This window comes from Mastomys coucha, unplaced genomic scaffold, assembly GCF_008632895.1.
Source record: "Mastomys coucha isolate ucsf_1 unplaced genomic scaffold, UCSF_Mcou_1 pScaffold5, whole genome shotgun sequence".
Lineage (NCBI taxonomy): Eukaryota > Metazoa > Chordata > Mammalia > Rodentia > Muridae > Mastomys > Mastomys coucha.
Window position 1 is genome coordinate 38091346 of NW_022196911.1, and position 26099 is coordinate 38117444.

At 37.3% G+C, this 26099-nt stretch overlaps 1 protein-coding gene and 1 pseudogene across 5 annotated transcripts in view; one reads left to right on the plus strand and one right to left on the minus strand.

Annotated features, from left to right (window-relative positions):
- Atp10b (ATPase phospholipid transporting 10B (putative)) overlaps window positions 1-26099 on the plus strand; it is a 318086-nt gene that overhangs the window by 29146 nt on the left and 262841 nt on the right. The window lies entirely within an intron of this gene.
- On the minus strand, window positions 11170-11778 carry LOC116077120 (annotated as a pseudogene).

Genomic DNA, 26099 nt, shown 5'->3' on the forward strand with positions numbered 1-26099 from the left:
ATGGATGGCTGTGAGCCTCTACATATGTGTTAGTCAGGTACTGTCAGAGCCTCTCAGGAGATAGCTATCGTTTTTCAATGTTATTAGTTCTTTGAGAGTTTCATACGATGTGTTTTCCTCATATTTGATCCTTCATCTCTTCCCAGATTCATCCTTCTTCCCTATCTACATAATCTCACGTCCCTTATTTTTTTAAATCCAACAAAACTAATTTGTGATACCACATACTTTTTTGCATGTGTGGCCTTCTACTACAGAGTGATCAACTTACCAGGGCCTATGTTCCTAGAGAAAACTGTCTCTTCCTCACCTAGTGGCTAGCAATAGACAATAGTTCCAAAGCTAGGCATGACACTATATACCTAACTCTCCTTTCAATGCTTTTGTAGATCTTGGGCCTGCACAGATTTTGAGTGCTGTCATAGCTGTTGTGAGTTTTGATGAGCATCTGCTCTGCTCTACCTAGAGTTCCAGGCTATGGCTATGTCTAACTCTTGAATGCTTTCTGACCCCTCTTCTGCAATGATCCCTGAGCTCTTTCTCATGAATTTTAAGTTGTCCTTCTATGATAAATGCATATCTGGTTGTTCTGATTATTGGTTTTCATTTCCAATAATTTATCCTTTCTTAATTCTTCAATTTTAGCCTATGTAAATTTTTAGCAGAAAGTGGAATTTTCTTTGTAGGCAATATAGAACTGACTTTCTTTGATTTATCTATTTGGCCTATCTATTTGTTTATTTGGTTGATTGTTAGATAGCCTCACTTGGGGTTATAAGTGCTAAATTACTAATATCACAAGAATGTACACCTAAGCTGGGCAGCGGTGGTGGACACCTTTATTCCCAGCACTTGGGAGGCAAAGGCAGGCAGAAGCAGGCAGATTTTTGAGTTTGAGGCCAGCTTGGTCTACAGAGTGAGTTCTAGGACAGTCAAGGCTGCACAAAGAAAAACCAAAGAAGAAGGAGGAGGAGAAGGAGGAAGAGGAAGAGGAGGAGGAGAAGGAGGAAGAGGAAGAGGAGGAGAAGGAGGAGGAGGAGGTGGTGGTACCACCAAGCCTGGTTGAGTCTATGCCTTTGACTAACAAATTTAATCTGTATTTATTAACAAATATGAACTTTGTCCTATCGTTTAATTTTATATGATGTACTGTTTTATTTTCACTTCATCATTTTTGTGATTTTATAGCTTTCCACTGTGTTTTTCATTCCCTTCTATTTCTCTTCCATGTATCTGTTCTTCTAGTGTATTTAGTATGTTAATATTTCCATAGTACCATTGTCCTTATTAATTCTAGTATAGGTCTCCTATGAGCTTTAATGGTGGTAAAAAATGGCCTACCCTACCCACAAGTAGAAACCTTTTGACATTGGCTCATATTTTTTTTTAATTTTCCCAAGGAATTAGAAGTAAGACAATTGGAAAGGGCCTGGTTTAATTCATTAAACAATAAATATTCCTCTGGGAGGTTCTGTGTAAAGAGAAATATACCTCACAAAGTTCCTATTTAGAAAGTGAATCAAACTACAGCACAAGAAAGGGGAATCATTTATGAAGTAAAAACCAAGCAGAGTGAAAAAATTGTACTTTCATGCTTCATTATAACACGAAGGGAATGGTGTAGGTCTGGATGCAGGCAGATAATTAAACCAAAGAGATGTTCACTCTTAAGATCAGAACCCTGGATAAGTCTGCGGAATAATATGCTGGAGTTGGTCACCAGAAGGGGTTAAGGAGTTGAGGCAGGAGACAAATGAGTGCCTCATAGTGTTCTATTAACAGCAAGCTAGCATGGCTAGATTCATGAGAGAGAAGCCTGAGAATGCAACTAGAGTAGAGGCAGGGGCATTCATGTGAATTCATGAGAACAGTAGAAAGAATTTAAAGTTTATTTTCATTGTAACAATAAAGGATAACTTTAATCACAGTTTTATATGTTAAAGATTTTTAGCATCAAAGAAACATAAATGAAGAAAATACCAATTTTCTAACTAAAATAATTATGACTCTAAAATTATCTTCTCTCCCGTGGTACTTTGCCTTGGATAGAAGTGATGTGAACTCCTTTATATTAAAGAGTGCATTTATTAAAAGGTCTGCCAGGATCCAAGAGCAAAATTCTAATTTACCTCTACTAAACATGCACTATCTCTATTTTTCAAATCATTAACATTAACTCAGAGGTTAAATAACTTCCGAAAATGTACACAACTTTGGAGTAGACAAAGTAAATTAATAAGGCCAGAGAAAAATGTCTCTATCAAAATTTCTTTATAACATTTTGCTACAAGGGTGTGTTTAAAACCTGTTTTCTAGCCTCCATAAATGATGTCAGCTTTTACAAGGAAAATAGGTCATTCTATGGAAGAAGAAGGTAATGGAGAAAATAATTGGAGATAAAGGCCATGTGCTAATGGAATTCTAGGGCCAATGACAGAGTGCCCCTAATGGTCACCCAGATATTACTATTCTGCCTAGCAAGGAGCATAAGGGATATGTTATAGATATCTGACCCTGCTCACTACAGAAGCTCAAAAAGCAAAAACTAAGACTCAGTAAGTACAGGGACAGAACTATCTAGTCATCCATAAAGAGTCTTCAGGAGTTAAAATCGAGATGATAATTTGAACCAGCAATTCAAGTCCACATCTTCAGGTATACTCAAATGATCTGAAAAGGAACACTCAAAGGGCAAATAAAATTGTAAATGAAGGGCTCTAGCGAGCCCATTAATAATCATGGAAAGGTAGATAAAAGCAACCCAACATGACCATGAAATGATGGATGAATAACTCTGTGCATCTTTTTAAAAAACAAAACAACAACAACAAAGCGGGGGGGGGAAGGACAGGAATTTTTGATATATGATGCAATGAAAAGAATCCACAGAAACATCATTAATGAAAAAAGCCAGGTATGTCATATATGGAAGATCCACTTATATGCAAATGCAGTTCAGCCAAGCTGAAAGAGATAGGAAAGCCAGTGAGCTGTTGCTAGGGCCCAGGGCAGGTTGCAGTAGTGAGTGATTGCTTATTGGCCTGGCATTTTTCCCTTTGGGATGATAAAAAATCCTGGGATGGTATTAAGCAGTTGGCCACATGTTGTGAATATGCAAATACCACTGTGCAATTTTAAATGATTAATTTTATGCTGTATGAGTTTTACAAATTTCACTGGCAGCATGAAAAGCACCCAAACCCTGGGTGGAGGAGGAGAATCTTGTTTCTTAAGATAATCTTCATCTCTCTCTCCTCTCTCCTCTCTCCTCTCTCTCTCTCTCTCTGTATAAGATAGGACCAGAAATGACAGGATTCTGTTTATTACATTTTTTAAATTTTTTGACAGTTCCATGCATTTACAAAGTGAACCTCTGTTCCTTTCACCCCAGTCTTCCTCTACCACACCCCTCCTCTTTCCACTGGAGCCTTCTTCCCAACACATCTCCTCTCTCCTTCTATGTAACTTCCTTCCGGACAATCCACTGAGCTTAATTAATTTCTTGCCTGATCATGGACAGGAGGCTATTAGGTGGAGCAGTCATAACACTTAAGAAAATGATACCCTCAACCACAACCATTAGTTGCCAAAAATCCCTCTTGGAGGTATGGGACCTCATGGGCCTCTACCACCCCTATGATCAAATGTTGAAACGCCCACTTTTGTGTGGATTGCCATAGCTGCATTGAGTGCATGGATGTCGTGGCTGTGTAATATCCCAAAGACATCTTTTCCTTACACATCTTCCCATCTTCTGGCTCTTACAACCTTTCTGTTCCCTCTTCTGGGATCTTCCCTAAGCCTTGTATCCCCTTCCTTTGATCTCTCTTATTCGTTCTCATAATTACCTGCCCCTCTATAATAGTAAGCCAAATGATACCAAACCTCTGCCTGCCTAGGATCTTATGTTCTAGTGGCAAGTGAAATATATGCTTACCAAATAATAAGAGTGTGAATCCAAGGATGTGGTAATTTTCTAAAGGCGTGCCGCCTTGGCCCAGGAGGACAGACAAAAGTCGTTTAATGAAGTGACAATTTAGGAGCCTTCTGAAGAATGTTTTAGGGATAAAAGAAGGCATGGAGAGGAGCAGCATTGCGGGACCGGCACAGTTTCACTCTGCAGAGGTCAGGGTCTAAGAAGTTTGTGAGGTAGCACTGTAGATGTTAGAAGACATGTGTTCATGGCAGAACTAGCAAAAGCTGTGATCAAATGAAGCAGATCCCACAGGCCCACTCAGGGTTTTAGTCCTAGCCTTCAAAAAGTATAAAACACCCTCCAAATAATCCCCTTCACATTTTTTGCAACCCCTTTCCTCGTAGCATCCCTTGTTTAATGTTTATCTCCTACTTCTGTTCAAGTTCCAAAGAAATAGACCCTGCTCTCTGATGGGTCATGGTACACAGCATATAAAATATGTTTGAAGTCTTGATATCTGTGGAATTTCTGAAAATGCCACTCAGGTTAAATTGGTGGAGCTTACATAAGAGATAATGCATCCAGTTGACCTATCAGCTGCTCAGTATAGAGAACAAAGAATTGGAGTCTGGGATGCTTCTTCTGAGACCTCCTGTGTAACTTCACTGCCTGCAGATGGTCAACAGGTGACTCTGGCAAATATCAGTTCTTACTCTGGAAAGTCAGGGACTTTTACAGATGAACACTTTGGCTCCTTTATTCAGACTGCCCAATCAGTACTTTAAACCTTTAGAATAGCCTGCTACCTGTGGACTACCATACCCACAATCATTCACAAGACCTCAATAGCTGTTGACCTTTCTGCTTCTCTGTAGGGAAAGGTACATTTAAAAAAAAAAAAAATGAATGTCCGCTGGGTGGCTTAACCCCGCCTTGTCTTTTTCCCACAGATAACGTGGATACCTATAACAGAAGTGGCATGTTTATTTATTTGAACTGGAGAAAAAGAGAGAGAGAGAGAGAGGGAGAGAGAGAGAAAGAGAGAGACTGACATTTGTTTAAGCTAAAGACAATATGTGAGTGCTCATGAATTCAGACACCTGAAATCTCATAAATATTAATTCACAGAATTCTTAAACATCTACCGATGAGAAAGCAAATGATATCCAGGACTGGAGAGATGCTCACTGGTTAAGAACATATGCTGTTATTTTTATTTTTTTAATTAGATATTTTCTTAATTTACATTTCAATTGTTATCCCCTTTCCTGGTTTCTCCTCCGAAAACCCCCTGTTCCCTCCCATTCCCACTGCTTACCAACCCACCCTCTCCTGCTTCCTGGCCCTGGCATTCCCCTAAACTGGGGCATAGAGCCTACACAGAACCGAGGGCCTCTCCTCTCATTGATGATCCAACTAGGCCATCCTCTGCTACATATGCACCTGGAACCATGATTCCAACCATGTGTACTCTTTGGTTGGTGGTTTAGTCCCTGGGAGCTCTGGGGTACTGGTTAGTTCATATTGTTGTTCCTCCCATGGGGCTGCAAACTCCTTTAGCTCCTTGGGTCCTTTCTCTAGCTCCTCCACTGGTGACCTGGTGCTCAGTCCAATAGTTGGCTAAGAGCCTCCACCTCTGTATTTGTCAGGCACTGGTAGGACTAAGAAGGACCAAAGTATCCACACTTTGGTCTTCCTTCTTCTTGAGTTTCATGTGGTTTGTGAATTATGTCTTGGGTATTCAGAGCTTCTGGGCTAATACCCACTTATCAGTGAGTGCATACCATGTGTGTTCTTTTGTGATTGGGTTAACTCACAGGATGACCAGGATTGGGTTAACTCAGGATGATATTTTCTAGTTCCATCCACTTGCCTACGAATTACATGAATTCATTACTTTTGATAGCTGAGTAGTATTACATTGTGTAAATGTACCACACTTTCTGTATCTATTTCTCTGTTGATGGATATCTGGGTTCTTTCTAGCTTCTGGCTATTATAAATAAGGCTGCCATTAACATAGTGGAGCATGTGTCCTTATTACATGTTGTAGCATCTTCTGGGTATATGCTCAGGAGTGATATTGCTGGATCCTCAGGTAGTATTATGTCCAATTTTCTGAGGAACTGCCAAACTGATTTCCAGAATGGTTGTACCAGCTTGCAATCCCACCAGCAATGGAGGAGTGCATGCTGTTCTTACATGAGACCTATAGGTACTCCCATCAGGCAGCTCACAGTAATCTGCATTCCAGCTTCAGAGAATTAAACATCTGAGCTCCACAGGCATCTGTACTCATATGCATATACTACCACCCAGACACACATGTACATAATTTTAAAAATAAAATCCTGAAAATGTTTATAATCTAACAAAACCAGTTTTGGGAAAGGAATGGAATACCTCCGAGCTTACTGTTTACTCTCCTCACCTTTTGTACTCTTCCTGATTGTATACAGGTGGTTACATCTAATATACCATTGTCCCTATAGAAAGATCTTCCCAGGCTCAAGCAGATTCCTTATATTCTGGACAAATGAGATACTGTCACCAATGGGGAGAGCCTAAGGTGGTTTCCAGAATAGCTCCCAAAATGAGGATAATTCAAAGATGGTTCTTGGCCATGGGAGAATCCTGTTGGCTACTCATTAAATTCTCAATAATAATACGTTTCCCTTAACTGTTAAATGAGCTTTGATTTCTCATATGTTTATGGTAGTAAATGTCTGTGGACCAAGGTCCACGATAAGCCCACACCCTGTGATTGATGCAGTACCTTCATGCAGAGTTTATCAAGAGTGAAATACTTATAGAAGGGCCTCATATTGCCTTGACCTTCTACACTAGACCTCAGCACTACAGACTAAAGGTTAAAATGGAGTCACACATGATAATGTTCTGTGTCACTGAAACTAAGAGGTTATCTAACCTTATGAGACATCAGAAAGAATTCAGAGCTGATTAATAGTTTCCCACGCTTTAATCCTCAACAAAACAGATAAATAATAACCTGATTTTAACCAATTGGTCATTCTTCTTTTGCTTTATTGCTCCATTCCCACTATATAAGAAAAGTAACTTGAAAATGAAGAATTGTTTTTTTGTTCTTTGTTTCTGCTCTTTTTAACCTTCTTTTGTTTTCCATGAGCAAGGAGAACACTTGTCAGTGTCAGAGAAGTAATTGGAGGAAATTAGGTGAGAACTTAGGATCCCCACTTGGGTTCTTATTTAGTACAATGGCTCAGATAACTGTTCTCCAAAGGTCTGTGTCCAAATCTTAGTCCCCAGGGTGGTACTGTTAGAAGATCCTTTGCACCTTTGAAAGGTAGATCTTTTATAGCAGGGGATGTTTACCTCACTGATGCATACCTTTTTAAGGGATTGCCCTACTCTAGTACCTTCCCTTTTACTTCTGGGTTTGTGATATAAGTGGCTTTCTCTACTACACATTCCTGCACATCATTCTTTCTTTCCAGAGAGCCAAAAGAATAACCTGGCATTGGAACCTTCAGAATATGAACCAGAATGTTCTGTCTATATAATTTCTTCCAGTGTTTTACTCAATGACAGAATCCAATGGCTTTACTCAGGAGTGAAATGGAGGCTTTGACTGAGAAGAGATGTGTGTGTGTGTGTGTGTGTGTGTGTGTGTGTGTGTGTGTGTGTGTTATTGGGTGTTTGTCTCCTATGTTTTTTAACAGAGTATTTTTATTTTCTGTACATAAGTGTTTGCCTGCCTGTTTGTATGTATATCACATTTGTTCCTGATACCCACAGAGGTCAGAAGAAGGAGCCAGGCCCCTGAAACTAGAGTTACAGGTAATTATGAGCTGCCATGTGGGTGCAGAAAACTGAACCTGGGTCCTCTGCCAGAGTAGAATGTGCTCTTAAGCACTAAGTCATCTCTCCATCATTTTTCTAATAATCATTTTAACACTAAATGAAATTAGACCATGAATGAACTAGTATATTCAAATATATGTGGATCATGGATCTCAAGTTGGGCTAGACCCTGGATAGCCTCTCTCTTAGTCTCTTCTCCATTTTTGTCCCTGCTGTTCTTTTAGACAGGAACAATTCTGGGTCAGAGTTTTTGACTGTGAGATGGCAACCCCTTACCTCCACTTAATGTCCTGTCTTTTTACTGAAGGTAGACTAAAATGTGTTTTCTAATTTTCCAGCTCATGGTCCATACATTGGTTGACTTCCCTCTGTGAGATGGTGCTTACTTACAATAATTTGGGGTATTTGGTTACCTGGAATAAATTCCCTCCAAAAAAGAAAGAGTAAATGTTTTGTTACCATTACTAGAGAATGTCCAAGAAAAGATCTTCTTCTTCTTCTTCTTCTTCTTCTTCTTCTTCTTCTTCTTCTTCTTCTTCTTCTTCTTCTTCTTCTTCTTCTTCTTCTTCTTCTTCTTCTTCCTCCTCCTCCTCCTCCTCTTCCTTCTTCATTTTAAGTTCAAATAGAGATAAATGTGCTTTGTGCTCTAGGAGAATTCTCTGAGACTCTTTTGTGGTCCTGTCTCATTCCCTACAATGCATTCCAGCCTAGGGTCACTCTTCTAAATTAGCTGTCACCTGGAGTCTTGCTTTGGAAAATGCACATATAACACCTGCAAAGAAAAGGGCCAGCATTAAACAACTCAACCTTTAAATCTCTTCCCTAGATCTGGGGGTCGAGGCCAACAGTGTGATATAGATATTAAAAACCAGCACTAATAGCTTCTATCCTTGTACCACGGCTTTTGTAATTTAAAGTTTAATTCATATTCTCTGGACTTGTAAGGCCCTGTGAAGTGTGTGCTTATATGCGTTTTGACTTCTAATTGATATATTCTTTTAACGATACCTTTTTTCTACCCAACATACATGAGTTCATGTATGCACGCACATATACACACAAATACACATACTTACAAAATATGTTCTAGAAAGTGTTATTGTCACTATCAAGGAAATAAATACCCCCAAAGCACATATTCCACATCATCTCTAAATTTAGCTGCTGTGTAAATTTCCTTGAGATGTCTTTCTTCAAATGTATCCATACCTATTTAATTAGTTTGAGTCTTCAATCAAATGCACTATCAACTCCTACCTTTAACAAATCCCAAATCAAAATTCTGATTCCAGTCTCTCTGTTCAAGCCCATCATTTTGTCTTAACCCCTCTGCACTTAACTTCTCTGTTCTTAGATGGGTGCAAGTTAATTGTGCACATGTCTACCTCAGCCATGAGTTTGCAAATATTTTGAGAACATGAGAACTATTTTTTTTCAGATTATTGAAAGTTAAAATTTATTAAGCCATCATGTGACAAATACTCAGGTTTAAATTAATTTCAAAATATATACATTTCAAAATATATACAGGCATGTAATAAACTTAAAAATGAGAAAGCTGGATTGGAAACTGCACAGAGCTACAAGTGACTGATGGAACTGAATTGAAAATCAAGGTCATCATCTATTACAAACTGGTTTCCCTTGTTGCCCAACATTCAACTAATTCACAATTATCTAGATCTTTAAAGAGCAATTTTTAAAAAATAACACTTGGTAACCCTAACAAATTTCTCCATAAATTGAAATGATAGTAACTGAATCCATTGTTTTCTACAAATTAAGTTAATTTTAAGTAAAGTGACGTCAGTGATGAATGTGTTTCATCATTTATTTTGATGTTGAAGCTCTCGCACTAAGTTTTTACAAGCTGGTGAACACTGACAAACTATTTCTCCCACATAACTATAACCACACATTCCCAGACAGTATAAACACATGGTTGAACTAACATTAATACACATCACCATTTTATCAATTACATAATAAAACAAATGATCAAGTATCCAATTATTAAGTTACATAGCTCAAAAGGCATATAAAATATTTTGCTCGGTTCACTAGCAGATCCTACTTTTTCTTTTTTGCAAGAGATTGGGAAGAGAAGGGGGAAACCATAATTCAAACAAGTTGGAAAACTTCTAATAGGTATGGAAAACACAAAATATCAAAAAATTTGATTAAGAATTGGTTAGCTACAACAATGTCTTAGCGTTTCTATTCCTGCACAAACATCATGACCAAGAAGCTGGAGAGGAAAGGGTTTATTGAGCTTACTTCCACATTACTGTTTATCACCAGAGGAAGTCAGGACTGGAACTCAGGCAGGTCAGGGAGCAGGAGCTGATGCAGAGGCCATGGAGAGATGTTCCTTACTGGCTTGCTTCTCCTGGCTTGCTCAGCCTGCTTTCTTATAGAACCCAAGTCTTCCAGCCCAGGGATGGCACCACCCACAAGGGGACTTACCCCCTTGATCACTAATTGAGAAAATGCCCCACAGCTGGGTCTCATGGAGGCACTTCCCCAACTGAAGCTCCCTTCTCTGTGATAACTCCAGCCTGTGTCAAGTTGACACACAAAACCAGCCAGTACAAACAATGTATCTCTACATCTTAAAAATATATACTAAGTTAAAGAGCATACATGCTCTACATGCTCTGCACAAGACAAAGGCAACATATTACTAAAAATATTTAATAGCATCCCCTCCTTTCTTTTTCAGGCCCTCCTTGTTAGGTTGCACTTCCGAGTGCAAACATTAAATTAACTATAAGTCTTTTTGTCTGGAGACATTACTGAAGATATGTGCTTCTGTAACAATGTTGATTTTCAAACAGTTTTCCCAAAACAGCACAAAATAAGACAGGGACATTAAATAATCAGCAAAAAAACTTAGTTAAAAAAAATGGATGGCTAGGCAAACCTGATGAATTCTGATGTAAATGTGGGAGATGTAAACAGAGTGAGCAGGCAGAAAACAAGAGAAGCCCTGCAGTGTTTGAAATGACTGAAGGAATACACCATGGAAGGTCTAGGGAGTTCTTAGTTCCTGCAATTTTGGTTCTGTATGATGCTAAAAATATGCAAGTATTGTGCTGGGTATTTTGGCACCTACTCCTTCTAAATTCCTTATAGACTAATAATATTCTGGCACAGGAGTACATTTAATGACATAACTCAATACCTTATTTTAGGAAAGGTCAGTTGGTACAAATAATAAGCACATTTTAAATGCTGACCAGTAAAAATCTTTTGTTAAGTGTCCAAACATGTTGATCATAGCCCAAATATAGAAGTTGCAATTCTGTCAAACTTGTGGCTTGGTAAAACTGGTTTTCAATATTCCTGCAGAGCTTCAGTAGACTTATTCAGTAAGCCAACACTTTGGGTAATTACGTATGACAAATCAGGTCCCATCTGAAGTTCCACTTCCAAGGCAATGGCATCAGGCACCCCAGTTTTATTGAATACAACAGTTGTTTCTATGACCATTGGAATCCTTGAAGCGGAGCCACATTTTTGCATGTTACTTCTCCAGATACAAAAGTTGCTTGCTGTTAAAAGCTCCACACCGCTTTTGTCTTATGAATTGAACTGCATCTTCATATTTCATTTCACCTTCAATTAATGCTAGGGCAACAATCACCGGAGCTCTGCCAAGCCCCATAACACAATGGACAGCAATACAGCAACCAGGTTCTTCATGAAACTTAATCTTCACAAGACTTAACCAGTCATCAACAATCTGGTTAGATGGTGGTGCACCATCATCAAAAGGCCAGTCAAGAGCATGAATGCCTTCTTTCTCCACAAGAGTAGTGTCGTAAGTTGCTTCACATACTCTTACTATTATGGTAACTCCATACTTCTTAAGTTCCTCTATAAATTTGTTTAAGGTCGCATTGGTTGGATTGTGTGTAATAAGAAATTTCATGGTCTTATATGTGACTTCCACAGGAGCAGGGGGTTCATTCGAGCCATGTTAATTTAGTTTAAAAAAATAATAACACCCGATAGGTTTTGAAAGAATTAAAAAATTGAATACAGAAATGATTCAAAACAAAACAAAACAAAACCAAAAAACAACCCGAAGTCTACTTCAATATTCAATATACTCCACTTGAAATTCTCAGTGCTTTGAGTATGAATTGGGAGAACCGGGAATGAAATGAACCTCCAAACAAGAAGCAGTGACTCTTCAGTCCAGTAATACTGAGGCAATACAAAGGAAGTGCACTGAGGTTTACCCCATCCAGGTCTGAGCTCTTGTCAAATGCTCTGCAAATTTCAGTTCAACACTCCTGTGTCTGGGTTATCCACTCTTATGGGGACTTCTTGGTGGAGTAGTAATGAATGTCTACAGTTCACTTGTCTGCATAGAGGTCATGCTGTGCCTGGCAGTTAATCTCCACTGCCCTTCAGAAACTCCATAAGCGTGTGACAGAGAACACCACAGAACTGAGGAATATGTCTACTCATTGAAGATTATGACCTAATCATACAGCCAGTCCTGAGGCAGCACAGGCGGTGGCAGTGCGGCAGCAGCAGCAGCAGTGATGCAGGCGGTGGGGGCACCAGACAAGGAGCATAGCCAAGCCAGAGCCAAGGCACACGCCCAGACCAAGAAGAACTAACTTCCCAAGGTTCTAAAGATCGTGACTGTTTTGTTGCAGGTCCTGGGATGTCACAGGAAAGACTTGATGGGACAACAGTAGCGATTTTCAGATGCTGCCTCTGGTAACACACTTCATGAATGTATCTTAGAAACCTATTGTTTCCTGAACATTTGTTACCTATAGAGAATACAAGCATGAGTCAATAAGTAGCTCCAGCTTTCTGAAAGAGTTAAATCTAAAACCAAGATGGGATATGTATGCAGATTACAGTAATTTGAAATAAGATGTGTTCAAGGTAGAGCATTGAGAACAAGAGATTAAACCCACCCTGTTACTCTTCACTCTCCTGGGGATATTTTATCTATTATTCTTAGTCATCTCATCAACTAGAATATAAGCAACCTACCAAAGATAAGGAGGGATTGTCTGTAGAAGAATTTTTCAATGTCACACTGATGCTGTTCTTTGGTGGAGAGCAAAGTCAAGCTCCTATGTTGTGATATTCGTGTTTTGTCAACTCAGAAGCTAAATTTCCACTTTGAATAAGAGTCAATAATTTTACCATCTACTGACAACACATTTTTTTTTACTTTTCATGATTTCTAAAAGCAAGGCATAGATACATTTGATTAACAGGTTCCATCAGACTCACTGTAAACTCCAGCTCCCTCTGACTTGCCTAAAAAGTCATTTCTGTGTCCACTGTTTAGAGGGGAGAATACCAACACTCCACTAAGGACTGCCTTTTCTCTAGTTTCCTGCTGCTTCTGGTTGACAGCACACCTGGGCCAGACAGGTGCTGTTGTCCTTGTTAGGATCCCAGTGTGCTCTTTGCATCAAACTTCCTTATTAAAACAGGAGGCTAGAAATGATCAGAGTGGTAGGATCCTCCCTCTCAGCTCATCTATTTCTTTTCTGTTTACTTATTCATTCACTTACGTATTCATTTATTCAACAAATACTGATTAATTGCCTCCCCTTTTTATAGACTCTGCCTATTTCCCAAAAGAATCAGAGGCAGGTTGTAGAATCAAATAGAATGCAAAACAGGGTACCCAGGGATACAAAAAAGAAAGAAGAAAAAAGCTTTCTCACCAGCTCCAAAGGTAGTTAGAATTTGGCCCTGGTTTGTCATAGAAAAAGAATTGTGAGATGCCTGGAATTTTCCTCTCTGCCCAATCAAACTATTCAAATGTTGTGGAGAATATATCTTTTTCCCCAAACTAAACATAGTCTCTGAGAATCCTTTGGAATTATTTGATTCAAATACCTGTGGCACAAATCAAAACATGAACTCCACAATGGGGTATCAGCATGCCGCCCTTACTTTTTTTTTGTTTAAATTATGTAAACATGTATGTGTGTATGCATGTATGTATGTATGTAACTTGTTATTTTTTACTGTTTCGCAGTTATATACATTTTTATCTACCAAAGAACTGAACAAGATTGGGCCTTTGACATATCATCATAGATGGGAGCTCAATCCAATCCAGAGTGACTCTTGGCAATTAACATCTATTGGTGAGGGGGGTTGTTATTTTTTTTCAGTGATGTAGTCACAAGTAAGTTGTCCCTGTCCTGCATAATAACTATCCAATCCACATTAGCTAAGTAACTCATATTAAACTCAGAAGGCTACACACAACAAGGCAATATGAAAGTGTGATCAGGGCTTGTTGACAAGAGGAGTGCCAGTTGAGAACCCTAGGGAAGAGAACATGAACATGAAGTAAAATGACTAAAATTCTTCTGTCTCTCTGTCTCTCTGTCTCTGTCTCTGTCTGTCTCTGTCTCTCTCTCTCTCTCTCCGTGTGTGTGTGTGTGTGCATATGCATGCGCATGTATGTATGCTTTTTTTGAATTCTTTACCTCAAAAAAAAAAACAGCATTTCCATCACACTAGTGGAATATTTATGTCAATATGTAAAAATGAATAAAATAAATAACACTGCCCTCCCAGGAAATAATGGCCTCTGAGCTGCAGAATTTCCCCTTGTTACTAGGAAGATTAAAACTGACACCAGTCTGAAATAGAGAATTCTTTTGATTGTTTCAATACCAAAGGAAATGGAAAAAGCCAAACCCAGTCTAAGTATCAATGCTATGTGATTTCTTTCAGTTTCAGCTTAAGCCACCTCATTGACTCACACAGTTCCATGCCAGCACTTGTGAGCTATTGATTAGCTAGCTGAATTTTATAAGGTTCAGTTTCTTTTCTACTTTAAAGATGTGAAAGTTCTTTGACTCTCATATATATTGATTTCATTTCAACAAGTCTGACAGAAAGTCATCTACAGTTATCCCTTTTGCAAGTCTCAATGGACTTCTGCAAGATCAATGGTGGAAGGTTTGCAAGAGGAGTGTTTAACAGCACCACGCTGCTTATAAATAATAGGCTACGCTGGACCGAAAGAAAAATGATTGATAGGTCAGTCAGAAAGACTTAAAATTCAAGAATGTTTCAACACATGTACTAAATAAATCCCATGATTTTGAGATGCTTGGATATAGATCTTAGTAAGTACTTATTTTTGACCTATAACCTACCTTCCTACATCTCAAGAACTATGTACTTAGAACATAGACCTTACAAAAGGACTAGTCACATTGAGCACAGTGGCATTCAATTCTTGTGTGATGTCCCTGGCATCTAGTTTAGTTAGTTGTTTCTTCTGGCAGGTAAGTTGCTCCTATCTCCAAGTTTATCACCACCCACTTCTCTTCTCCCTTGATTTGGATCATACCCTGCCCACCGAATTAATATTAAAAATCTTAATCCTGTGTATCTAAAACTATGCCTTGAGAAATAATGTTATCATAACTGTAGAGATAAAGGTCATAGTGAAATAGGTGGACCACTTCTATGACTCATATGCTTATAAAAAATATCATGCAGAGTGTCATACAAAGGGGAAACTCTTCTGAAGATGAACTCATATATCTGAAGAAAATAACAACCCCTCCACAGATAGATGCTAATTGTCAACAGTCACTCAGGGTGGGATTGAGCCCCCATCCATAATGATATGTCAAGGGACCCAATCTTATGCAGCTCTTGTGTAGATAAAATGCATAAAATTATAAAACAATAAAATAATAACAATTACACACATACACATACAGTTTGCATAGGGTAGAATGCTGATGCCCCCAATCATAGAACCAATGAGTTCATTCTTTGATTTATGCCACAGGTATTTGTATACAATTACTCTGAAGGATTCTTGGTAACTATATTGAATTGGAGGAAAAAGTTGTGTCTTCAAAGCAGGGAATATCAAAGATTGCCCTCAAACCACTGAAGGCTCAGAGAGACACAGACTAGATATTATCTTGAGGTCCTAACAATGAGTTAACTCTCAGACTAGCTTGGACTTCTAGCCTCTGTTGTGGAGGCTACCCAATAAGTGGGACACTACTACAAATGGCTCTTCTTGCATGCTGACAGGAGCCTGTTATAGCTATCTCCTGAGAGGCTCTGCCAGAGCCTGACATATATAGAGGCAGATGCTCCCATTGAACTGATCACAGGATCCTCAATGGAGGAGTTAGAGAAAGGACTGAAGGCACTGAAGGGGTTTGCAACCCCAAAGTAAGAACAACAATATCAACCAACCAGAGTTCCTGGGGCCTAAACCACCAACCAAGGAGTACACATGGAGCAAACCATGGTTCCAGTTGTATATGTAGCAGAAGATGGCCTTGTCGGGCATCAATGGGAGAAGAAGCCCTTGGTCCCATGAAAGGTTTGATGCCCCAGTGTGGGGGAATGCTAGGGTGGAGAGGCAGGAGTGGGTGGGTAGGGGCACACCCTCATAGAAGCAGGAGGAGGGGAGATGGGATAGGGAGTTTCTGAGGTGGGAGAATTGGGAAAGAGGATAACATTTAAAATGTAAATAAATAAAATATCCAGTGAAAGAAAAGATTAAAAAAAAAACCAAATGGCTCTTCTGTAATATGAACACCTCTCTTCACTTCAATCTCTGTAAAGGGCCAGGGCTGGAAGACAGACACCACTCCACTTCCTAAGCATACCTCTTCTTCCAGCCTTTGTTAGAGCTAATGTAGTTTCTGTTTTGAAGCCATTATCCCTGCGAATTTAGTCTGTTAAATTTTGTAGTTGAAAGAATGTGTTCCCCACGGGTGTTCTCACTATAATTTTTAAAATCATATATAGATCACAGATTTTTTTTCAGTGAAGATGCTTGATAACAGCATCCTTTATCTTTCACATTCAAAAATGTTTCTTCGTTACTTGTGTTTGACATCGATACTTCCATTATATATAAAGTTCTTAACTGGCATTTCCTATCCCTGAGGATTTTGCTGTCCTTCAACCTTTCATGAAGCTACTTCCTTACATTATTCAAGACTTAAGCTATTATTGATTGATACTCAATGAACTCTTCTTTAAGTATATGGTATTAATGACAACCATTCTATGTGACTTCTTTCCTGGGTTAGTTCCAATGAAATATACAAATATATTCTTTCCTTGTTCTGTATGTTTAGTGTTTGATTATTATTATGTGGTGGGGGAAATTTCATTTCTATTCCAATCTATGTGGTATTCCATATGCTTTGTACACCTTTACAGGCATCTACTTCATCAGGTTATGAAAGTTTTCTTCTGACTTTGTTAAAAATGGTTTCTGGGTCTCTAAGCAGATCTCTCCTGCTGTTCCTATTATTCTTAGGTTTAGTCTTTTCATAGTGTCCCACATTTCCAGGATGGTTGGTGTCAGGAATTTTTTAGATTTAACATTTTCTTTCATGATGTATCAATTTTTCTATTGTATCCTCTATGCCTGATGTTCTCTCTTCCATCTGTTGATGATGCTTGCATCTGTAGTTCTTTTTCACCTACCTAGATTTTTCCATCTCCTGATCCCTCAGTTGGTATTTTCTTTATTGCCTCTATTTCCGTTCTCAGGCAGGTCTTGGACAGTTTTATTAATTTCCTTCACCTGTTTGTCTGTTTGTGCACAGAACATGCACTAGTACATCGGCCTTTCCTTTCCACTGCTTCCTGTACCGTTCTCAATGCTTGCCAATCACTCTTCTGCTCACAGCTGTCTCTTCTCAGCTTCTGCATGTGCAGGAGAACAGAAAGGGCTTGGTTTTTTATTCTGCTTCACCTTCTCTGGATCCATGCATTCTGTGGCAGATGGCATGCTTTCATTCTTCTTTGGAGCTGTATCGTACTCCATCATGTCTGTAGATGATGTTTTCTTGACCCAGTCACCTGCCTATGCTGGCGAATGGACCTATCTATGCTGATCTCATATCTTCTCCAAAAGACTGTGTCCTTAACACCATGTTGATAGATTTCATTCCAATTGTCATGGTTTTGCCTTTTATATCCTGTGCTTAGGGCACCAAACCCACAAAATTATTGCCTTGTATCAGTGTCTAAAACTGCCCTCCTCCAGCAGTTGCTAATTGTTTCAAAGCTTCTGATCTTAAGTTCAGGTCTTTTGATCCCTTTTGATTTGAGTTTTGTGGAATGAGAACGAGATATACCAAGATTCCATTTGTTTTACATGGGTATACACCCAGTTTCTGAAGCAAAATCATCAAGACAGTATTCGTCCTCTGGTATGTTCTGGCTGTCCTTAACAAGAGCCAGCTGTCTTCAGGGTCCCAGCTTTCCTTCTGGGATTTCTGTCACGCGGCACAGTCTGTACATCTGCTTCTATCCCAGAACTATGCAGGGCTAGATACAATGACTAAAACTTACATCTTTAAAGTAATGCTGTAATGCAATCTGCTCTGTTGTTTTGCTCAAGGTTTCTCTGGCTAGTAAGCATTGTGTACACTGCATATTAATTTATACTTGTGTTCTTTAGTTAGGCAAATCATGTCATAAGTATTCTGACATTGATTGACTCCATGTATCATTTAGATAGCTTAAATATCTCAATATTAGTTCATCCAGCCATGAGCATGGAAAGTTTTCCTTTCTCATTTTTTTTTCTAGCTTCAATTGCTCTCCCTGATGTTTCTTAATTTTTGGTGTAGATGTGTTTCATTTCCTGAGTGAAGTTTATCCCCTGGGCATTTTATTTTGTTTTCTGTAGCTGTTGTAGATGGGTTTACCTTCATGGTTTCCTCCTCATCTAGTTTATTTATTAGTGAGATAATGAAAGCTGCCGGCTTTTATACCTTTTTGCTTTATTGAATTAGTGAACTCTAATAGACTTTTGGAAGATTCTTCAGTTTCTCTACACACATAATCATTGTGAAGAAGGATAACTTGACTTTCTTATTTTCTATTCTTATTCCTTTTATTTCTTTCTTGCCTAATTTTTTATCATAGCTCCTAGTACTATATTGAGCAAGAAAAATGAATATGGGTACCCTTATCTTGTTTTCCATCTTAGAAAAACTTTTCCCCATTCATCCATGTTGGCTGAGTTTGTCACAATGGCCTTGATTATGTTGAAGCATGATCTTTCTTCTATACCTATTTTGTCAGGACTTTCATCATGAAGAGATTTGGATTTTATCAAATGCAGCTTATGCATCAATTGGGATGATGAAATGATTGTTAATCCTTCATACTGTGGAACAATATTGCAGGTTTATTGAGAGGCGTGTGCTAAGTCATTCTTGCAGGATCTTAGTCTGGCTTTGCTAATCCATGTGGTAAAACATCAAACAATGAGTTTAGAAGGTTCCCTCCCTTTCAATGCTTTGGATAGTTTCAAAACTCTTTTTAACATTTTGAAAAAAACAAGCATAGATGCCAGGGTTCAGAATGCTGGGATGCCTTTGTCTGTTGTTTGTCTGTCTTTGTTGGAATAATGTTCATGATGCAATCTACTTACTTATCAGTATGTTCAGGATTTTCACAGTCTTGTGGGTAAGTTTGAGTACATCATATGTGCTGAGAAGTTTGACTTTTTCTTCTAGCTTTCCCATTTATTAGCATGCAGGTTTTCATATTTGTCTGTAATAGTCCTTAGGATCTCTGTTGTATTACATGGAATGTCTATTCTTTTAATCTATAAGTTTATTGCTTCCTTCTCCTTTTTTCTTGTTTAATCTCTCTAAAATCTTACCAAATATGTCTTCTCCAAAAAGAATTCATTGTTTGTTATTAATGATTTTTATAATTCTAGTATCCATTTTGTATTTTTAGTAAGTTATGATTGCTTCTGTCTTACTAATTTTGGGTTTAACTTGTTTGTTTTTCTATACGAATAAGATACATCCTCTTATATGCTCTTAACTGCAGTCTTAATTATGCTACAGCTATAACCGCTAAGCTTTGGTATGTTGTATTTTCACTTGATTTTTTAAATGCTTTAATTATCTTTTGGTTTTTTGTTTATTCATATGAAAATATATTGTTAGTTCTCCATGAATTTTAATAATACCTAAAATTTATTTTATTACTGATTCTAATTTTATTCCATCAATTAGAAAAGATACAGTATTTGATTTGTTTTTATCTTAAGACTTTTTAGTCTAATACATAGTCTATTGTAAAAAAATAAAAAACATGTCCACGTACTTGAAGAAAAATACATACATTCTACAACTGTTGAATGGGATGTCTTGTAAATGACTTCTAAGTCCTTTGATCAATATTCAATTTTAATTTCATGTTCATTTGATCTACTCTGTGTTTTGGCTTGGATAAAGGTTTTTATTCATCTTGTTATCTTTACAAAGAACCAATTCTTTGCTCCATTGGTTCCTTGTATTTTTTAACCTAGATCAATAATTTTTGCCCATAATATTTATTATTTTCTACCTACTGGTTTATGGTTTGTTTTCTCCTTGCTTGTCCAGGACCCTAAGGTATATCAATATGTTACCTATTTGATTTCCTTCTGGGTCTTTAATGCAGGCATACATAACTACAAACTTCCCTTCTCAGATTTTTTTCCGTGCATCTCATAGGTTTTTCTGTATTGTGCATTCATGGTCATCCAGAATCTTTTCAATTTCCCCCACTGTTCAGTAGATCACTGTATTATCCAAACATGTATTAGTCAGTCTCTTTGAGTTTGTGTATTTTCTGGCCTTCTAGCTTTATTTTTATTATAATCTGACAGAATACAATAAATCATTTCAGTTTATTTTTTGTTTGGGGTTTTGGGGGTGTTGTTGGTGGGGTATATCACATGACATAAGCTAGAGTCATTTGAGTTGAAGGAAACAACTAAATTCCTCCATCAAACTGACCTATAGGCAAATATGTAGTATATTTTCCTGATTAATTATTAATGTGGCAGAGCTCAGCCCATGATGAGCAATGCTACCCCTAAGCATGTGATGCTGGTAAGTATCAGAAAGCAGCATTCCTCCATGGCCTCTTATTCAGATTCTGCCTCATGTCCCTGCCTTGACTTTGCTCAGTGATGGGCTGTGCCCCAGCCATTGTATGATACTTAAGTTGCTTTAGGTCATGGTGTTTATCACAGCACAAGAAAGCAAAGTAGGATAACTTGTTTTAGACATAGCCTTACAGGCTGCCGAGAAAATATGTGTTCTGCAGGATTTAGGTAGAATGTTGTATATATGTCTGTTAGTTACACTTGAACTGTTTAATTCATATGTATCTTTGTTTATTTTTTGAATGGATACTCTGTCTACTAATGAAAGTGGTATTTGGAAGTCACCTACTGTTGTGCTAGAGAAAATCTGTCTCTTCATGTGTAGTAATTTATCATATGAAAGTGGTTAAACTGATGTTTAACACATGTGTTTAGAATTGTTAAAGCCTCTTGATTTTTCCTTGACCAACACAAAAGAAACTTCTTTATCTCTCCTTACTAACTTTGTTTTAAAGTCTAGTTTTCATAATTAAAGCAGTGACACTTACTTTCCTTGGGATTCCTCTGTCTGTTGTTTTACCCTAAGGTTGTGTTTGTCATTTACAATAAAGTGCACTATTTGAACACAACATAGGTCATATTTTTAATATTTAATATTTTTAATCTTCTGTGCCATTTGGTTGGTAAATTGCAGCCATTAATATTCAGAGTGATTACTGAAAAGTGTGTATTAATCCCCATCATTTATAGATTTGTAATGGCTAGTGTTTTCTTACTACTCATTGGTTTATCTACTGTTCTAAGGACTTATTTATTATTCCCTGCAGCTTCTTGGATATGTTGTATTTCTTCTCAATGTGATTCCTTTTAAGTAGTTTCTCTACAACTGACCAAGTAATCAGAAACTCCTTTTGTTTGTGTTAATTATGGAAAGATTTTTTTTCTTTTTTTGAAATATGATGCCTAATTTTGCTGGGAATATGATCGGGATTGGCAGTTACAGTTTTTAGAGGTGGAAATGTGTTTCCTTGCTCTTCTGGTTTTCAAGTTCTCTGTTGAGACCTTGATCCCTGATTCTGGTGGGTTCCTTTAGATACTATTTGGTGTTTCTTTGTTTCATCTTTCAATATGTTTTCTTTTATCATCTGTATTTTGTTTTTACAATATAACATGAGGAGGGTTTTTTTAATTTCATCTCTCAATCATTCCATTTGCCTTCTAAATCTTTATAGCAATCTCTATTCTTTCTGCTGTGATTTTATTGAATATATGATTATTCCTCTAGCCTGAAGTTCTTCTCCTAGCTCAATAATTTATAAATTTATTCAGTGGTGTTTCATATATTAGCTCATCTATTTTATTCTTATTTTACGTTGTCTATGTCAATGTTTGAATATTCCAGTTCATCTTTCTGTCTTCCACTTCTGATTGTCTGTCTATCACTACATATAGTCTATTCTCTTTTACTTAATGAGTTTTTTATTTAATAAAGTATCAAGATATTTATCAACACTTCTGTTTCTTTACTGAATTCTTCTTTCTTGTGTGTACCCAATATTTGTATATATGTATGTGTATATATGTGTTGCTGCATGAATGTGTACATGTTCATTTGTGTGCATTCATATATATGCAGGTTCATGCATAAATAAGTGCCCATGTATGTAAAGCCCACAATTCAAGTTTGGGTGTCTTCCTCTACTGGTTTGAACAGCATTTTTAAGACAAGACCTCTCACTGAAGGTAAAGCTCATTGACTAAACTAGACTGGCTGGTCAGCAAGATCTTAGGACCCTTCTGTGTCTACCTCTCAGCACTGGAATTTCAGGAGTGGGTCTCAAAACACTTAGCTTTTTACATGGCTTCTGGCCATCTGAACTTATGCTTGTGTGGCAAGCACTTTACTGAGCACTCCCTCCAGCCCATGCATCCTTGTTCTCTATCCTGTATTGCTTTTCTTATGTCAGGATGGCATTTATTTTTATTCCCTTTGGATACATTTATGAGTTGATTTATATCCTATTTAATTTTGCTAAAACTCATGGCAAGTATTTTTTTAATTTTTCATCTAGAATTATATCTATTTCACTCTCATTGGGATCTACTACTTTTAAGAGCATCACACTGCTTTTATTTCTCATGTTTCTTGAATTTCTGCTTTGACAGTTGTATTTTAAGATTATTTCAGTGGTTGTTTCTTTTTTTTATATCAGTGACATCTTTTATTTGAAGTATTTGCAGCATTTACATGAAACTAGATTGCAGTATAGCAAATGAATAATTCCTCTAGTGTGGACTGGTAATATATTTCATTGGCTAATCCTCAAGTGCATGGCCCTGGGCATGATTTCCCCAATGACATTCCAAGAATAGAATATTAACTGCTTTATAAGACCACTATGCAAATATCATAATAGTTCCCTTAAACTTCAATTACTAGCTTGGGATAAAGGAATCAGAAGGGTGTTGTGGGATCTACCAGATTGTGTTCTAAGGCTAAGACTAGAAATAAAATTATCTTAGTAGAGAAAGATTAGATAGAATGAAAAAGTAGAGATGTTGTGAAAATCCTCAAAATTTAAAGATTATTAAAACCATGACACATGTTAATTAAGAAGTTAAAATAAAACAGGGATTAAAAAAGAAGAGGAAAGCAGAGTAGAGATAAGATGAAAAGTATATGGGCTCTAATAGAAAGAATAACATGGAGTACTCAATGGAACTGGTGTGGCAACATAGTAAAAATCATAAAGATCATTTAGTGATACAAAACCAAAATCTCAACATTGAAGAGATATTTTGCAAGAGTAAAGTTTTGGAGCTTTTTAGCTTTTTGATTGTTTGCTTGTTTGTTTTTTTGTTTTCAGGGTGTTAGCATATGCCTAAAATCCCAGTAATGGGTATGGAAAATGGTTTTGTTTTTCTATAAAACATAAGTAGACCACCAAGCACCAATATTCCCTAAACCTTCTTATCTGGTAAAACTTACATGTAAATTTTTTAAAGTTTTTAAGGCAAAGATTTAGTAAAAGAATACAATTAGACAGCATATTCTGTGTCCCTTCCTTGGAGGGAAGGCTTTTTGATGTCTCCATTTGATGTTTCACATAATAAGCTAGGCTAAATGCACTGATGAGGAAAGGGTAGTATGATGTTCCAGTTCAACTCTGTAAAGCCAGAATTGAGGGCATGCACACACTGTCTCAGTGGAGACAGTTCTCTCTTGCTCATTGGACTCCATTTCTTCTCCATCACCAGCAGGTGTCAGCCCTTCCTTGGGTTGCTCCCAGACATCTGCACGGAAAGTTGCTTTGGGGACATTTCCACCTGTTGCTGTGCCCTGATGTCACACTTGCTCTGTTCTTGTTTGCCTTTTCCCCTGGAAACATTTATTCTATCATGTCTTACCTGTGTGGATATCCACTTCAGTAGTCTCTTCAGATGAGGTCAGTTCAAATGTCTTTAGTATTTGGTTTTGACATGGCTGGGCTGAGAGCAGCAGCATACTTCTCAAGTCCTCTATTGTCATTTGCAGTAGTGGATGTCTCCTGCTTGAGACAGTCTATCCAGGAGGACCCTGAATAATCTCAACTTCACACCTAGTTACATCACACATAATGCTCAGTCTCTATAGCTTGTGCTGGCTTTGTATCTATCATAGTGTGTTAACATCTCTGAAGTCTGATCCATCATTCTGCAGCTTGTGTCTATGGATTCTGCCTGTGTCTATAGAGCAAACACTTCCCTGGATACTTCCCACTTATGACAGGCCAAGCCATGTGATAACCAGACTCATAGAGTCTTCTGTTACTTAACAGAGCTCTCAGCTACCTAATTCTTCTGTTCTCCATTGTAATCTCTCATGTAAGTAAAGAATATTTTTGTTTATCTTGACTCTTTCACCAACCTTCAGGGAATCCCCCTAATTTTATATCATACTTAGAACTTTGAGGATTCTCTATTCTTTGCTTAAATGGTAACGTTTCCTATCCATGAACATGAAACATCTTTCCATTCTGTGAGTTCTTTCTTTTTAATTTAATCAGAGTTCTGTCATTTTTTTCCTATACAGATAAGTTTCATTTTCAGTTGAAATCATTTGTATTTCATTTTTTTAAGGATGCTTAACTATGAGTACTGTTTTTGCTACTTGTTCATTACAACTATATGTCAAAGAAGTTGAACTTATATTGACGATCCAGAGAAAAATTCTGAAAATTATTTGTGAGAGATTCCTTCCTTATAATTTTTTATACACTGTTAAGTTTTATTTGTTAATATTTTGCTGAGGGATTTTTTCAATTCTTTTGGTCCATAGATATTTAGTTTATTTGAGTTTTATCATCAGTGTGGAGTATCAGTGTTCTAAATCAGTGAAACAAAAAAATGTTTTTTAGGCTTATCTACATAAGCTAAATATTTATATATAATACATAATTTACATATTTATATTTAAATAAATTGAAAGAGTTCCCTTTAATCCATTTAAAGGACCTTGAAAGGTGGTGGGATTCTGTTAAACGCTTTTGCCACACCTATTTATAATTCTGTCTTTTTTTTTCTTCTCTAACCTATTGATGAGATGGTTAGCTGATTTTCAAATGCTGAACTCTTCTTGCAAAACATAATCCATATCACTTGTTCATGGTGTGTAATTGTTTCTTATACACTGTTAGGTTTTATTTTTTAATACTTTACTGAGGGATTTGCATTTTTTGGTCCATAGGTATTTAGTTTATTCAAGTTTTTAATCATCAGTGTGGAATATCAGCTTCAACATTTCTTAGACATAGAACTAGAAACTAGAAGTATAGGAAAATTTTTAAATAGGGAGTGTTTCTTTCTGGATACCTGAGACATTTTCCCCAGTGGAAATAATCAAATCACTAGTTCTGTCTCATGTGTACTAGTTCTACAAATTAGACATTTGTGCTATTTTTATATTTGTGCTATTTCCCTTTTCTTAACCAAATGTAGATTGGAGTAGGGAGATAAATTACAGTAACTTAAGAAGTGAATGGTGCTATTCAGTTATCATACTAACAGAAAACTGAAAGCTGTTATATATGACATGAGTTTATGGTTAAGTCAGACAGAATAGCTGCAACCACTATTAGATTATTTATCCTACTAGGTTTACATATATATGTATACATACATATGTAATGCCACATATGCTACATTCATGTCCTTTGCATAAATCTACATAAAATCGATAATAGATATGGTAATTCTCTTGAAAATAAAGAAAGTGAAACTGAGAGATATATTAACTTCCCGAGACCTAATAAACACGTAAAGGTAGCAGACATGAAAATTAAAACTGGTTTATCTGAATCAATTTTATTGATTAAGAATCAACTCTTGGCCATCTTCTCTCCGGTGAGTTCCTAAGCCGGGAACAGTCAGCAGGGAGGCACAGACCCCAAGAGT